Source organism: Salmo trutta, chromosome 29 (assembly GCF_901001165.1).
Source record: "Salmo trutta chromosome 29, fSalTru1.1, whole genome shotgun sequence".
Taxonomy (NCBI): Eukaryota; Metazoa; Chordata; class Actinopteri; order Salmoniformes; family Salmonidae; genus Salmo; species Salmo trutta.
This window is the reverse complement of record NC_042985.1, coordinates 34,246,199-34,261,771: the sequence shown is the minus strand read 5'-3', so window position 1 is coordinate 34,261,771 and position 15,573 is coordinate 34,246,199.

Below are 15,573 nucleotides of genomic sequence, written 5' to 3'. Positions count from 1 at the left end.
AGAGGGAGTGGGGGAGACAGAGGAAAGGAGGAAAGGAGGAAGAGTGGAGCGGCGGCTTGTAAGGCACCACCGTAGATCTTCCGGCCGTCACGTTACCAAAGTATCTTAAAATAACGTGTGTGATGAATGTGCAATTTCCTTAATTTACGGGGCTGTGGTGTGCTCAGGGCTACACGCGGGATGGAAATCTTAAATGGGGCTTGAACAGCACTCCTCACAACAAGAAATCAATATGCCATGCAGCTTAGGGAACTATCTGCTCTGGCCAAGGAGCGCGGGGGTAATTTCCTCTAAACGCCACATACACTGTTCACACCACCACAAAAAAGAATCACACACACACGCACACGCAGAAACATATGCTAGAATAATGACACCTGTGTTCTTTATTGCAGAACAGGGGACAACCATAACCTCTATGTAACAACAAAGACCATAAAGATTTGCAGCAGCAATGCCTTAATACACCACGGATCATCACCCTAGATAAGACAGAAATGGCTCTCAGGACTGAATAGGCCTACATGCCACATATAGACCTACATAGAATGGCATGCACTTAGGCCTACAGTTATAAGCACCTGCAGTGCACACACACACACACACACACACACACACACACACACACACACACACACACACACACACACACACACACACATACAAGCAAACACTCAAAGTGGCAAATGATAGTAATGTTTGGCATACTGTCTTCACAGAACAGGAATAGTTTCATGGCTGAAAATGTTCAGTATTTGCAAAGGCTATCTATTAATCAGTTTGAATTTGCCTTGGTAACAACATCATTCCAGCATGTCTTTGAAACATGATGAAATGGAGGCCCCAGGGACACACTGAAATTATGCATTTCTACTGCAGTCATATCCTAGCCACAATACTGTCCTCATGACACTGGTCAGGCTCTTTACTTCCCCATCTGCCTGGTGGAAGTGGAAGGGTTAATGATGGCCACTGGAACAGCTCTGGTTGAGCTGTTGCATGGCGCAGAGAACTGCTGTCTAACGGCGTTTGATGGAAATGCAGTAAGTTCGCTTGCCAGGCTTATTTCAGTAACGTACCTATTGCGTTCATTTCACTAGGTTAGCAAGCTAGTAAGCTTGCTTAGCTGGTTAGCATCAGTTAGCTAGCTAGCTAAGTAAGTGTCGAGGGGTGCCTAGCGTTTCCACATACGTGTGTATGTTAGCTACCTAGTGCTGCTAACCTGGGTAATTGCAAGACAGCACTCATTAGGTGTGCTCGCTGAAGGCAAATCACGACTTTAGATTTCTTATAGTCTTATTATTATTCTATTTCTTCCACCCTTTCTGACCATTAATCGATTGAAGCTATCAACATTAAACAAACTTCCAAATGTGTGGACTCTCGCACCTTAGATAGCTTGAAAAAAAAAAAATGATAGCTTTTATACTTTTTTTAAATACGACACATTATTTTATAATCTCCAATGCATTTCAAGTACAATAAAAAGCCAATACACTTGAACTCTATCAATTCCAAACTAATGTTGAGATGTTCACACTGACCCTGCTTAGGTTGCTTGTCAAAAGCTTTTTGATACTATAGCTATTTTTTTTTAACTATAACCATTTTAAATTTGCCTAAATTAACATAGGTTTGAATGAGAACCATAGGAATACAGACATAGCTACAGCATTCAAAAGGGCCCTGTTCCTTGGCCAATTAAGCTATAAGACCAACTTAAAAAATTTCAGACTATCCTAACTTCAAATTCTTAAAACGTTTATCAACTATAACTATATGAATGTGCATAAATGATCATAAAATAACCCACCAACAGTGTTGAACCATTCATGTTAGAGACACCAAACCAACTTTCACATGTTCAGGCTATCCTAACTTTAAATGATTTTAAATGTTTATCAACTACAACTGTATAAATTAGCATCAATTAGTTCAGGCTATTCTGTCCTATCAATCAGTAGATCCTTCACAAGCTAGAAAGGGAACCACATTTTCTTCAGGAAATGTACTTTTCTAGTTATTTACTACATTCGTGACACTTTTGTACTATAACCATGATAAACACCAGAAAAAGAAAACCCAAACCATGCCGTCTACCAGTGAGCTGGGAAGATACCCGAAGGTAAGTTTGCATTATTTCTGATAATACAGATATTAATTAAATGGTAACATAATCCTAACCAGTGGTGTATATTGTGTTGGCACTGCCATAGCACACAATGGTAAAGGGGATGGGCAATTACGATATCTAAAGTGAGAATACTCTATGAAAGTGACGTGTTCAAAGTATGTCACACTTCCGGGTCAAAGTCCCATAACCGCTTGACTAGACTTCAAGATTATATCCTCAAATTCACAAAAACAAGGTTGTTTAAGATATATACTGTATATATACAATTATACTTGTAATTGTGTATTGACTTAGTCATAACCGATGCCTTTTCTTAAAATATTCGACGATCAACAAGACACATTGCTGGAAGTTAGGGAAGTCTGATTTGGACTACGTCTCCTAACCTACTGCTTTGATAGCATTCTGAGGACTTACAGGATGGTAAGAGCCCATCAGTTACAGGCCGTTTGATGTGTTTTATATTAGATTACGTTGATTGTTTTTTGCTTAACATTACCTGCCATTACTTTTTTTTATGCAAAAACAATTTTTTGTTTGTAGACCGCTGAGCTGTCAAAATTTGTAGTTCATGTGTGTAGTTCTAGACTTTGACGATGCGAATTTGAGGCTCATTCTTAGCCAACAAAACAAGGAATACGGAAGTCAAATTGACACGTCACTAGCACATCATGTAGAATAGAATCGAACAGAATAGAACTTTATTGTCCATAATGTAGCCAACAACGGAAATGTGTCTCCTGCTCCATTCTCAAGACAGCACACATCACGGTAGACAGTTGAGACGAGCGCAGGGGTCAAGCTACAGGGCAGCACCACTGGATGAAAAGCAAGTTGTGGTTAGGGGCCTTGCTCAACGGCCCAACTGTAGGGGAATGTCTTCAGGATGTGAACATAGTAGCCCTCCAGTTGCTAGACCAATTCCCCTTAATTTTTCTAGCACCTGGCCCCGGAATTGAAACAGGCCACCTTTCGGTAAAACGTCCAGCTCCTTAGCCGCTGGGCTACCTACCGCCCCGAGTAGGATATGATAAGGTGCTATAAGTGTATTAAGGCATTATATGTGTATGCCTCACAGAAAGTGCTCCCGAAAACAACACAATCTGATGTAGGCATAGTTTTGCAGCACATTGCTGTTCCTCGTCCGTTATCCACTGTAATAGACCTCGGGGTGGAGGTTAAAACCCTCTCAAGCAAGACTATCCCTTTCACATTGTCACTGAAGGGTCAAGCAGTGTTCTCCCACAGTCCTCCTGTCTAGTTACACAAACATGGGCCTGGCTCTGCTGACCTGTCACTCACCCCTGTGAACCTCTTCACAGGGGTCAGCTAATGGATGCTGGCTGCCACCCTACCAATGGTAGGGAACAGAAGAGCTCTAACTGAACTGATGTCTGTTATCTGTTCCCAGGCTAGCCTTTAGATCTTTTGATGTTCTAGGAAATGCATCACCAGTCAACAGAGTTAACAGAATTGCCTCTTTGAACCTTCAAATGCTTTCTGCCCCCCCCCCCCCTCCCCTCAAGTGTTGTAAGACAATATTGGTGGCTGAGTTCAAACTTTATCCCTTACTAAATAGAATATTTTCAGTTCCAGAAAGAGGATATCTGGCCCTAGCCTATAGAAACAATATTGAAAATGTGCTTGGCTTGTTGCTCTAGCTTTCGTCAGATAAAATGTGATGCTGTCCGGTACCTCACGTGTACACGGCTTACATTCGTGTTGCATCTTCATGTATTTCCTTCTTATACAACAAACCCTGCAAACGCCCTGCAGCTACGCCCTGTTATGGCTTCACAATAACCATAAGAATGACTACATGGCGGTTGTTGTTGTATGGTTAATCCCTGTTGTTTCTGCTGTTGCTGTTGTTGTCGATCATCGTTTACTATAGGACTACTCTTTCTCCCGCTGCTATTGTTGTTTGTGACTTCAGGAGTAATACATAGCTGACCGGTACGGTTTGTGGCAACATTTTAAGTGATCCGCTATTAACAAAGAGGACGAGTCAGTTTATCAGTGAAATGGATCTGTAAGTGGCTATCGTTCCTATCCGTCCCAGTGATCACAAAGGGTGGGTTCAGTTCTCCCAAGCTTTTTTTTTCTCCCGTTGACAAATGTGAGGAAGCTGTCCCCGCTCAGCCTCCGATGTGGAAATATCTTCCCAGGTCAGGGGTCAGACAGCCGAAGTTAGGTGATGAGGGAAAGTGCTTAGCACCATTTAAACTGAACCCCCAGTCCCCATCCCACCCCCTGGAGTGATGTCCATCACTATCTCCTACTCTGGATGATGTTCAGGGCTACACCAGTACACAGGGTCAAGCATCATCCTGCCCTCCCTCCCACTAAGGTACTAATAGAAAAAAACGGTATCGTTGGTTCAAATCCATGACCCCACTCTATATGAAGAGTCATTTTTTATTTTAATAGCCAGAGCAGATATATGCCCCAAGGGTGTCTCAATCTTCATTATGATTGTGCCGATAACACAAAAAGAAATAGAGGACTGTTTTAACACATGTTGTGGTGCATTGTGATCTTAATACTGTTGCCTCAGCAAAAAACAATTTACTAAATGATCTATCGGATATTCATAACAATTTGCTCCAAGGTGTACATATTTAGTTCCATCAATATTTGAAATGAACCAAGAGACAGTGAGATAGTTGTATGCGCTATGATTACATGTGTTTGACAACATTGCAACACATTTCCGATTACTCCCAAATAACAGAAACAAGAAATTGCACATTTATCCCACGTTTTAATAAAACATTTAATTCAATTTGTTGCTTTGAGTGATCATGAATGTAAATGCACTATAATATATCAATGAGATTGCATTGGTATGGTAATATCAAAGGGACTAACATCAAATGTGAATTCTGTGATCTGTTTTGATGATGGGTAGGTTTAGTGATATCATGTGTGTCCCATGAGATGGCTATGTGACTTTAGGGATTAAACATGGTGGGTGGGGGGGGGTGGGGGGGTGGGTGATCCTGCCCCAATCTGAGATCCTCTCTATGGCTGAGCTCCTGGGATGACACCCGCTCACCAGTCCTCTTAAAGCTCGTTATCACGCTTAAATTATTTCCTCCCACAAGCACCTTAATTAACACACGTCCAGACCACGTCTGGTCGCACAAATTGATTACAGCATCAGACCCAATGTCTGCAGTGCTGAAGCTATCACGGAACAAAGGACGAGCGATCTCGGAAAGGCTCACAGTTCTTGGAATCATGTAGAAAACACATTACATATGCTAGACATTGTATGATATAACTGCCTCTGTTTTTCCACAATCAAATGCTAATGGGGGATGGGATTTAATGTATGCATATAGACCGAACAAAGGACAGCAGTAATCAGCCCATCTTTCCCACAGAAGTCTTTACCAGTGCTGTGGTGCTGCCTGGGCTGGGTAATTTCAAGCTTGGCCTCAATCACTGGCATTAGACATCATTTCAGTCCTGAAGGGGTTAATTAAGGGCTGCGTGAAAAGCTTGAATTAATTGGCTCATGTCCGAAAGAGAAGAAGAAGAGAAAAAAATACATCTTGGCGTTTTTATACATTAGAACAGCTGACAGCAGTTAATTGCCACGGACATAAATAGAATCTCAATAATGAACAAAAAAAAGCACGATAGAAAATATACTAAAGTGAGTGGAAGTAGAGGTGAAGAATGCACCTTCTAAATGGGGTCAGTTTGTAAACCAAGGATAGGCTCCCTCTGTTTTAAAAAGACAGAGCGGACAAGGGAGGAGAGAGAGGAGTGGTAGGTGTGTGCAGAAACAAGGAACCTCTCTGCATTGTGGGTATTTTTTTTTTTTAAAGTGAAGGTGCAGTGACGGCCGTCACGCCTCAGTGGCCATGAAACAGAGTCGGCAAAAAAGATGAAGGAGTGCTCTCCTCCTGAAAGGCTCATCAGGACTTGTCATCGCTCTAATGAATATCATTTAAATTGCTTTGTATATCGCAGTGAGTTTGGATGTCGATTTAATTTGCGCATGTGTTTGAGTTCTTCTGCTTGGCTAGGCGAACGGAGAGCGCTAGACTAATGAAAAGAGAGCTGGGGTGACAGCGTGATGAGACTCGACCTGATCAGATGGGTTTGAAAGGAAATTCTGACAAGGCAGAGAATAAAACACACACGCACGCACACACACACACACACACACGCTCACACACACACGCACGCACACACACACACACACACACACACACACACACACACACACACACACACACACACACACACACACACACACACACACTGCATTTCAGGAAGTAACTGCAGAGAGGTTTGTGTTATCAAGGCTCTTGGTGCATTGTGGGAGTGGGAGCGCTGCACCTGTTGTAATTTGCAGATATCCCCAGTTGTGGGATGCACTAATGATTGTCGGGGAGCATCCCAGAGCTAGGGATATGTAAAATAAAACCACAAGTCTTTCCTGTGGATGAACCCTCCCTGTTTTTAAGCATGGCCTTATCAAAATGAAATTACAATATATGCTGATACCGTATTTTAACCTTCCCTTCAAATCGTCTTCTCCCTCCCCCATTCCTGTGTGCGTACTATACCCGCACTTCTCACTGTAAGCCGTGAAATATTACAACCTTTCCCAAAGCAAAAGATATAAATCCATATTGAGGAATTGCAAAAACAGCACAAAACATTTCCAGCCTGGCGGTATCTAGTGAGGCGCTTATGATTTAGCATTGCAGGTGTATCTGGAACTGGGAGTAGCAGACAAAGGCTGTACACCTTTTTCCTAAGCACTTATGTAATGTGTATTTCATTACAATTACCCTGGGTATTTAAACAAGTCAAATCCAATTATGAATCACCACTTAGCAATTAATCCAATCAATTAGACGTTCATGCTTGTCATTTCAGTATGTGTCACAGATGTGGAAAGTGTGCAGTGAATTCAGCACATTATCATGGTAATCATGGTCATGGAAGAGAGGCAGGAGCATGTTAATCAATAATCAGTAATTGGGGAAGCTCCTCTGAAAATATAGTTTACCAAGCTACCAATTACTTCGCACTGGGGGAAGTTGAGCTACACTAAAAATGTTACAGTTTACTTTGAAAAAGTAATTCCAGACTACTTTGTGAAAAAGTACACTGCTCAAAAAAATAAAGGGAACACTTAAACAACACAATGTAACTCCAAGTCAATCACACTTCTGTGAAATCAAACTGTCCACGTAGGAAGCAACACTGATTGACAATAAATGTCACATGCTGTTGTGCAAATGGAATAGACAACAGGTGGAAATTATAGGCAATTAGCAAGACACCCCCAATAAAGGAGTGGTTCTGCAGGTGGGGACCACAGACCACTTCTCAGTTCCTATCCTTCCTGGCTGATGTTTTGGTCACTTTTGAATGCTGGCGGTGCTTTCACTCTAGTGGTAGCATGAGACGGAGTCTACAACCCACACAAGTGGCTCAGGTAGTGCAGCTCATCCAGGATGGCACATCAATGCGAGCTGTGGCAAGAAGGTTTGCTGTGTCTGTCAGCGTAGTGTCCAGAGCATGGAGGCGCTACCAGGAGACAGGCCAGTACATCAGGAGACGTGGAGGAGGCCGTAGGAGGGCAACAACCCAGCAGCAGGACTGCTACCTCCGCCTTTGTGCAAGGAGGAGCAGGAGAAGCACTGCCAGAGCCCTGCAAAATGACCTCCAGCAGGCCACAAATGTGCATGTGTCTGCTCAAACGGTCAGAAACAGACTCCATGAGGGTGGTATGAGGGCCCGACGTCCACAGGTGGGGGTTGTGTTTACAGCCCAACCCCGTGCAGGACGTTTGGCATTTGCCAGAGAACACCAAGATTGTCAAATTCGCCACTGGCGCCCTGTGCTCTTCACAGATGAAAGCAGGTTCACACTGAGCACGTGACAGACGTGACAGAGTCTGGAGACGCCGTGGAGAACGTTCTGCTGCCTGCAACATCCTCCAGCATGACCGGTTTGGCAGTGGGTCAGTCATGGTGTGGGGTGGCATTTCTTTGGGGGGCCGCACAGCCCTCCATGTGCTCGCCAGAGGTAGCCTGACTGCCATTAGGTACCGAGATGAGATCCTCAGACCCCTTGTGAGACCATATGCTGGTGCGGTTGGCCCTGGGTTCCTCCTAATGCAAGACAATGCTAGACCTCATGTGGCTGGAGTGTGTCAGCAGTTCCTGCAAGAGGAAGGCATTGATGCTATGGACTGGCCCGCCCGTTCCCCAGACCTGAATCCAATTGAGCACATCTGGGACATCATGTCTCGCTCCATCCACCAACGCCACGTTGCACCACAGACTGTCCAGGAGTTGGCGGATGCTTTAGTCCAGGTCTGGGAGGAGATTCCTCAGGAGACCATCCGCCACCTCATCAGGAGCATGCCCAGGCGTTGTAGGGAGGTCATACAGGCACATGGAGGCCACACACACTACTGAGCCTCATTTTGACTTGTTTTAAGGACATTACATCAAAGTTGGATCAGCCTGTAGTGTGGTTTTCCACTTTAATTTTGAGTGTGACTCCAAATCCAGACCTCCATGGGTTGATAAATTGGATTTCCATTGATTATTTTTGTGTGATTTTGTTGTCAGCACATTCAACTATGTAAAGAAAAAAGTATTTAATAAGATTATTTCTTTCATTCAAATCTAGGATGTGTTGTTTAAGTGTTCCCTTTATTTTTTTGAGCAGTATATATATCTAAATCTGAAATGGCATCGAAATGTCATAGAATACAAATTGCAAGAACAGATCACTCTGTAGTCAGATGTTAAAGCGCAACTGAAGGCGATAAACTACTTCTCTGATAGAAAATGGCCTATGTGGCATCGATATGAGTCAGAAACATGTATTCTAGTGTCAAAACTGACTACAAAGTGTAAATAGGATTATTTTGGTCATAAAGTCAGTCTCGTACAAAACTGAGTTTGTAAGTAAGTTCGTTATGACTTACTTGAGGGTTAGGTTTTGATTTCAACAATGCTCACTTGCCCACTAACACGGGATACACAGCTGCGATGATTGTGCTCTATCCAATCCTACCACAGAACACACAGACAGTGAGGCAGACTTCCCAGCAGCGCAGCAGATCGGACTTTGTTTACATAAGACAACACGTCGCAGCATGTTTTAACTTGAGAAATATTGCACCTAACACCTTACCTAGATGTAAATTGCGTAACCAAAAGCTCCTCGGCAAAAACGTCCAAATTTATTACAGATTTCTTGAGTTATGTTTTTTTGAGGAGGTGAAACTGGCTTTGTTCCTGCGGTGTCTCATGGGGAACAAACATCAGTAACTGCCACACCCCAAAGACTGAAATCTCGTTTTTCTTAATGAGCAACAGAGAAACACGTGCGGAATCAGAGCGTTCAGTCTTTAACAGAATGTGTAATTCATCCTATTAAACACAAAAACAAGGTTTCAGGTGAGAAGTACGCGGGTCTGATGCCGAAAACAAAAGGAAAATCTTGCCTACTTCACCCATATTTTCAAAAATGTTTGCAAAAATAGTGAATAGTTCCAGTAGCTAGCTACACCGCTACATGGCCAAAAAAAATTAATTAACTTCTGAAAACACTACCAAGATTTGAATTTAGTTCAACTACTATCAAACTACTGCAACATGTTGTTTAATTACAGGTTCACTATTCCCCAACACTGTCAATACTGATTAAACTGCTCTAGCACTAGCTTCAATGCACAAGACGCTGGATGTGACATAGCTGTTGTTGTCACAGTCAACACCTGGCTTCTTTTGGAGCTTTTCTACAGTATCCTAGTAGAAAATAATAACACAGGATGAAACCTAAACTAGTGCAGACCATTTAGTCAAAAATGACACAAATTGTACACTGGAGTGAAAGCTGTCGTATTAAATACCCTCATTCAGTTGGTACAACAATCAGTCTGCCTTGGAAAATATCAACAGAGCCCAGGGAGAGGCAGCTAGCATCACTGACAGGCCACGCAAGTTAAACAGAGATACATAATAGGATATTAAACTTTAACTACCCCATATTCATTCCAATCATCTGGGAAGGAAATGGCCAAAACTTCAGGCTCGAAATTTCATTTGTGTCGCATCGGAAAGGTTGAATTTATGGGCCCTTTTGTTAAAAGGGTATATGCTGAGCTGAAAAGTTCTCCAGGCCTTTTGCCGAGTCTCCCTGTGACATATGTCTTCATTTGAGAAACCTCAGCTCATGCCAGGGTGGAACTTTTATTGGCAGGCCTTCATTTCCCCCCGAGTGCTATAACTGTTGCACAGGAAATAAAGAATAAATGCCAACATACTTCCTATTTCTAAGAGTGATTTCATTACTTAGACACTGTACTAATTTGGGGAATGTGGGGGAAGGGAATTTAGACATACAATAGGGCCATGCCACACTTTTATACTTGCATGTCTTTGGAAACCTACACATATGTTGCCATACGTATCAACTGTCCAACAAGGTTTTTGATGTAGGCTACTTTGAATTTGTATGTTCTGTACTTGGCATAGTAGATACTGTACGTAACTGCACTGCAGTTTATGTGTTTACTGATTTACAACTATTACTTCAGGCAATCTTGGAGAGAAATTGTCTTGAGAATTTCCCTAAACCTACCTCTAAAGGAAAGATTCACCCATTTTGAATGTTACATTGTTTTTGTGTATCTCTGAGCGATGTTCTATCGATTCCCGGGGGCATTTCATGATTTCATGTGTATCTGAGCTATTGCCGATCAAGCAGGCAGAAAAAAAGGAGGAATCAGAGAAGGAGAAGAAATTCAATCTCATTTGAAGAATCTGCAAGCAGCTGATCGGCTGATGAGATGAGAGGTTGTCATGACGAGGGTCGGTCGGGGGGGGGGGGGGATCTCTCCTCTTAACTAACCTACATCTTGACAGGGCAATCAAGTCCCCCGGAGCGTAATTAAATGATAAGTTCATATTTGAGGGACAATTGTGTGGCGTCGGCGAAGTTGTCACGGCGCTCGCTGGCGTGATGAATACCCTTATTAGCAGCCACAGTGCATACTGTCAGAGAGGGCCAACCAGAAGGGGAGGAACAACAGGATGACCCCCACCACCACCCCACCCCGCTCCCTCTTACAGTCAGCCCCCTGTGATCGCTTAAGATATCCTCACAAAGGGCAGTTAGAGGTAAACAGGACATGCACTCTACCGTGTCACATGAAAGAACGTGCTCCTGTAAATCAGTGAAAGATGATGTAAGCGTACATTGAACTGTTTGATAGGCAAACTGCTTTTCTATGCAAGGCTGGCAGCTGAGCTGCACAAGCACAAGCATCTAAGGCCCAGGTGAATGAAGCTCCAGTGCCAATTGTCAAACACCCAATGGGACAGACGTATGGGAATTGTTAGCAACATTTGGCCACAATGTTTTCCCTGTGCTTTTCTTCTAGTCAGCTCATACGAGAATCATCTTTGAAAAGGTGGGCAGATATAATACACTAACGGCCATTGAAAGGTGAGTAAACAGTACACTCTAACCTCCATTGAAAAAAGAGGAGGGTTTCCTCATTTCTGTAAAATCCCCTCCCTTCCTTTCAGCGGCAGGTCTTTAAGTCCCATTTGCTTTAATCCTGCATGGTGTGGCAGTAGCACGGGCTCCGCTGGACTCCATTGTGACACTCTCTCATTGTGTCTGGAGCATAAGGCAGTCTCTGTTGTCTAGCCAGCTTCCCCCTCTAAACACAGCTTGTTTTTTTTCAATGGATACTTCCCTCTTAAGAAAATAAACCTGCTGTCTTTGACTGTATCCCCAACTGTACTGTGAGACGGATGACAGGGGAGAGTGGGTGTATTGAACTAAGGGGAGGGGGAAGGTGATGGGGGAGCATAGGTTAAAGGAGGCGGAGGTTGAAGTGATACCATCAGCCAAGGAGAACGAAGAGCGTGAGCGAAACCCAAACAACACATATGAGTCATTCTTAATAATGACAAATTCAAAGCATATTTCATATTTAACAACAGGAGCTTATACGCCACTAACGTAGGGTTTGGAGGTTTTGGATAGAAAAGGAAAATGTAATACATATTGAAAGATAATATTCAAATCTTCAAATCACTCTATGAAGTCCTGCTGCTGAACGACTGGTAATAAAGTATGGTCCACTTCAGGTTCAGTGTAAATAAATCAGACCAGCGGAGAATATAGTTATATTGAACCTTTAAAAACTTCTATGTATAAGGCCACTTCTTTTTTTCCTGGTCATCTAAAGATCAGAAGTCTCTACTCTGTCCCTCAAAAGCAGCATAAGGTCATACTTTTAATCACTTCTGCGCCATACGCACAAAAACCTGAATGCCTTACCTTTGCTCAAACGTCTGGGCTGCATCCAAATCTATATACCAAATAGTGATACATTTTCCAGTTCCCCCCTCAGTGCTTTGTGTTGCGGCCATGTTTCACAGATTAATAAGTCATTAAACACTGCGCATGCAGAGAAGGGGAACCTCTCCTGATTTCCCAGTGATTGGGTCTGTTGCTGAATGAATGGATGGATACTGTTTTCTCATCAGTGTGCCTCATTTCATGGATATATTGGATGACCAGCTCAATCTCAATGACCAGTTCCGCACAAGCTGAAAGATTTCTGACATCTGACATTTTCTGTCGTCTGATGGCCCGCATTCCACAGTGACAGCAGCTGGAGTCAAGGTCATTTGTTTGATTTTTCATTTCCTGGTAAATCTGTCCGTAACTCATTCATCGGACCCATCCTGGCCACACTTGAAACATTCGGTTAGGGAGAGGCATGAATTTACTGCATGACACGCATAGTAAAAAAGAGTGAGAAAGAGACAACAGAAAAGGATTGGCTTGTGTCATTGGAAGGCTGAAAGAGGGGAGGATATGTAGTAGGCCTGCTTAGAATGAAAGAGAGAGTAAGTAAGTAAGTAAATACACTGGGGGACAGACGGAGGGAGAGGGGTGGTAGCTCATGTCCGTCAGTGTAATACTTTTTTAAAAAGCCCCTCCCTCTCTCCTTTTACCCCCTCAGAGAGCCCTGTCACATGGAGTTTGTCCTGATGTCTGACGGATTAGCTCAAGACACTCGTCTCAGGGCCCTCCTCTATATATCGTTAATTTAATGCATGATGACGTGGCCAATTACGGCGAGGCTGCACGCTCAAATAGCATGTCAAAACCTGTGTATCAATCTATTAGATCCTGTCTCCTTGCGCATTACAAGGCACCTTAAAGCACATATCCGTGCAAAGGGGAAAGTGCTGACCTCGTGGGGAATGGGCCTGAGATCTCGCCACAGCCTTTTAAAGAATCAAACATCTTTAACGAGACCTGCCTCAATACAACGGCCCTGCCTGTGTCTGAGAACTCTCCTGCATTATTACTGTAAACATGCTTACTGTAATATGCGTCGTCAAAGAGGAGAGGTACAGTACTGCCATTGAGAGCATTTCCCCTCGAAGGATTCTCATATATGTCAGCCTATATAGCTTAAAAGTATGGATTTATTGACTTGCGTTTCCAAAGGTAACCTATTCCTAGTCTGGTCATATAGGAACTACTGCATTTCACCTGTCCTTGATATGCGGAAACAGTCTTCTGGGTGGTGCCATGGTTGCACCCCCTGGGCAGCCTGGCATGTTGCCCATTCTCATGCCATCCAGACACTTTCACACTCATCTTGAGAGATGCCCCCGAGCCACTTTGACAAAACTTTGTAGCAAGTCAAAGTGTGTCTGATGAGATGTTGTTGACTGAGAATGATGCATGCTGAAACACCACTCCGCTATATGATAGGAAATGAGTACAGTTAATTGTGTAGTCTATGTGTGCGTGTATGTGTGTGTGTGTTTGTGTATGTGAGAGTAATTCCAAATCAATCTCTCTATCGCTCTTTCTCTCTCTCTAGTTCTCTCTCGTGGGACTTCTCCTCTGACAGTGAGGCTGTTAAGTTTGTCTGCCTTAGCTCATTCTTTGACGCTGTCACATTCGATTCCACTCAAAAAGTTCAGGCCCATCAACCACTTGCAAATTAGAAGCCCTTGTACACGGCAGTACATTTGTGCTGCCAGCGGCATCTTGTTCCTACCCACCACAAAGCTGCCATCCTGCTCTGGGGTTCTAAACTGTAATCAGCTTATACCTCAAACATCAGATCTCATAATGTGCTGTATGTATGTATGGAAGAAAGTTGTTTACATTAAAAAGCTCAAATAGATATTTATTGCAAAAAGGATGCAAGTTATTCCTTATTGTATGAACTACTGGTGTGCAAAACATGTACATTATGCTACGTTGAATCTCTCTGTTTAGATTGGAGATGTGAAGGTGGAGGGTAAAGGCTGGCATACATCTGAGGATTGCTCCTAGTGCGCGGAGCTCCTCGATCTGTCATTTCCTGTTTGGCTGAGATGGCCTGCAACTAAAAACATAAACTACACCATCCACTGAATACGTAAAGGACGTCATCATAGCTAAACTTGGGTCGAGCTTTTTCCCAGTTTGATCCACGTTTTGGAGAAGCCAGGGGCCAGATGTAGCAGGGAGGGAGAGAAGGAGGCTAGTCCCTGGTGCTGAGTGACCTGGCTCAGTGAGGGTTCCTCCGTGACATGGTTATGTAAAAGGTCCAGTTGGGTGTACAGCTAGCTAGCTGGGATCCATGGCTGACATGCCCAGCGAGAGAGAGAGACACAGCGACAGGGCATGATCTCCAGAGTGACAGAGCTAATCTCCCCTGTTACTGGGTCCGTTGTCGTGCTCTGGATGGCTCTCTGATCAGCTCGCATTAAAGCTAAACACTTTGAATGATTTGGAAGAAAATCTAAATCAATTTGTGCAAGCCTCTATTCGGAGCAGTCCCCTCGGGCCCAGGCTTGTCACATCCCGTCGATGCAGATTTGACGTTTTGACATGCGAAGTTAGATAAAAAAAAAAAAAAATGAGATGAGTTATCCCAAACCCCTATGAGGGAAAGGTAGTCTGTACTGTCCTAACATGTCAGTGCTAAAGAGGAACAATCATGTGCCGTCAATCAAGCCATTTGCTCAACGTCAAACTCTCCCAGTAGCATCCTGTTCCTTTAGCTATATAAATTATGCTAGCTAACATATGCTTGTGTTAGTCTCAACGCTGCTAACAGGAAGCAGCCACTCCTGCTTGCAGAGTGGGTGGATGGCACACAGTGACAGCAGGACGAGGCTGGTGTGTGACATGCCATTTGACTGACAGAGGGCTGTCACAGAGGTTGGGCACGCTCATGTTTGATTGGCAAGGAAAGCTTTATTTGAAACTTGTTTTTTTTCTCTGTTTAACCCAATGCCCAAAGTGGTAACATGAATGCCTGCACAGAGAGAGAGAGAGAGAGATAGAGCGCGAGAGAGCGAGTGTGGGTGGGTGGGTGGGTGGGTGAAAGGGGGTAGTGCACATTGGAATAG